We start from the raw sequence: 2,500 nt of genomic DNA, 5'->3' as shown, positions 1-2,500 counted from the left end.
GAGCAGAAGCCGAGCAGAGCGCCCGTTAGCGCAGCCCATCATCCGCATGGCCACGGACGCCCTGCCCGAGTGCAGGTTCATGCTGCTGGAGGAGCGAGTCCGGCCGGGCAGGGCAGGGCAACCCCGACCCCACCCCACCACCACCGCTGCCTCCTCCCCCTCCTACCCTCCCCTCCTCCTCCTCCTCCTCCTCCTCTCGCCGGCCTCTCTGTCTCTCAGGCGGGATGACAGCGGCCCCGGCAGCCCGGCGGCAGCATCTCCACCAGAGAGACGACACACAAATCTATGCTTCTTCTTTTTTTTTCTTCTTCTTCTTTTTTTCTTTAAGGAAAGACGACGCGCTGAGAGACGCGCCTCCCTCTGCGCCTCCTCTGCGCCTCCTCTGCGGCGCAGCGGCGCTCCTGCGCGGCGGGGCCCGCGGCGCGTTACCACCGCCGCCGCCGCTGCGGAGGCTCCGGGCGGCGGAGAGGCAGAGCGGCGCCCTGGAGGAGCGGCATCGGGCTGCTGCGAGAAGCGGCTAATGGCTCATGATGAGGCGGGAGCAGGGCTGGAGCAAGCCGGGTGGGAGGGAGGGAGAAGAGGAAGGGAGGGAGGGGAGAGAGGAGGGGGAGGGAGGGAGGGAGCGAGGGAGGAAGGGGGGGGGGGGGGGGGGGGGCGGAGGAGAGCCTCTGTGAATGGATGTATATGATGCACTCTGCGAGGCGTGTGTGTGTGTGTGTGTGTGTGTGTGTGTGTGTGTGTGTGTGTGTGTGTGTGTGTGTGTGACTAAACTAACTTAATTGATTTTCTTAATTGTAACACAAGTTACATTTTCCAGAGATCAAAGGCCAACTTATTTAAATCAGGTTATATTATAGTACACATACTCCTATATATACTCTTATATGTACTCCTATAGTACACATACTTTTATATATGTCCTGATATTTAAACTAAAGTTGACTTTCAACTCAACAATAATAAATGTTTTGCGTCACAATGTGAGACTTTCCTATTGGTCCACAGATAATGTGGGCGGAGTCACAGACATTGGTGCAACGTGGCCGCTATCTGCGTACTCTCTCGTAAAAAAAAACATAAGTTTTACTTCATATGTGCTGATTCCTTGTTCCTCCACAGAGAGAACAGAATGAAGGTTCCACATCGTGCAGCGTGAGCACAGACGACACAGCAACACATGACACAACGCCTCCCTTTAAGGAACAGAGGCAACTCAGAGGAGGAGGAGGAGTCAACTCAGAGGAGGCGGAGTCAACTCAGAGTAGGAGGAGATAACTCTGGGGAGGCGGAGTCAACTCAAAGTAGTTCACTCAGAGGAGGAGGAGTTAACTCAGAGGAAGAGGAGTTAACTCAGAGGAGGAGGAGTTAACTCAGAGGAAGAGGAGTCAACTCAGAGGAGGAGGAGTCAACTCAGAGGAGGAGGAGTCAACTCAGAGGAGGAGGAGTCAACTCAGGTGGAAAAAGGACTAGTTTTGCAGGTGCCGCTGCTGAAAAGGTGTGCGTTGTTCAGCTAAACCCCGGCCAGACTAGTGGGATGAGAGCGAGAGGAGGAGGAGGAGCACGAGGAAGAGGAGGAAGAGGAGGAGGAGGATAGAGAGAGAGGTGCCACCGCCATCCTAGCAACAGTTCCCTTAGCAACGCAATCTGTCTAGAGAGGAGGAAGGCCCGCATGCTGACACACTGAAGGTTATCTCCCAGCATTCCTTCACACACACTCACTCACATATACTCACACACACACACACACACACGCACACACTTTGATCTGCAGAATCTGACTCGGTGGCGGCTTCAACAGGTCGGCGTGCAGAGCGGGCAGTTTGTCAAAGGAGTCATCTTGTTCAACAGGTGACGAATGTGTTTGTGAGTTTATGTGTGTGTGTGTGGGTTTGTGTGTGCTTGTGTGTGTGGGGTAGAGGAGGGGGTGATGCAGGATCGGGGCTCCCCGTGGGACACCGCGGTGTATTTATAGTGCACAGGTCTATAAATACACCTGTGATGAAAGCTCCAGTCAGACGCTCCATGCATCCACTGGTTGTGGCGACTGGGACAGTTGCTACTGGTTAAACTGGTGTGTGGTTGCGTTGCCAGTGTTATGCAACATGTCCTGGCATTGTGGAGCAGAACTCCTCCTTCCTGTCCATAAACTCAGCGGGCCGGGAAAGTTCCTGCCTCATGAAACATTTAACTCTCAGTAAAAGAACAACAATTATGAATCTTTAAAGAGCGAAAAGGAAGGACTTGATGTGAGTGCTCTGAAAGTCAGCTTTCCAGAAAAGGACACTGACGTTTGAGTGTTTGTTCCATGAGGGGACCATTGCAACAGTCTCTATTCAGTCTCTATTCAGGTCAAACGTTCCCTGGACCCTCAGTCTACATCCGGCCTACCGAGTGCATACGGTGCTTCACCTTGACCCAGATCACTACAGCTGGAAAGACGCCTTCCAGCATGTTCAGGGTCCTGCCGGAAGACCTCCAGCAGCCTGATGAGGTCCCGCTG

At 53.8% G+C, this 2,500-nt stretch overlaps 1 protein-coding gene across 2 annotated transcripts in view; it reads right to left on the bottom strand.

Moving 5' to 3' along the window:
* Positions 1–2,500, bottom strand: part of LOC137789023 (SH3 and multiple ankyrin repeat domains protein 2-like) — a 92,521-nt gene that overhangs the window by 29,870 nt on the left and 60,151 nt on the right. The gene's annotated exons all lie outside the window — the stretch shown is intronic.

This window comes from Clinocottus analis, unplaced genomic scaffold, assembly GCF_023055335.1.
Source record: "Clinocottus analis isolate CAN_PGR_092001 unplaced genomic scaffold, fCliAna1.0.p SCAF_10, whole genome shotgun sequence".
Classification (NCBI taxonomy): Eukaryota; Metazoa; Chordata; class Actinopteri; order Perciformes; family Cottidae; genus Clinocottus; species Clinocottus analis.
The sequence above is the reverse complement of the archived record's forward strand: the minus strand, read 5'-3'. Positions and strand labels throughout refer to the sequence as shown.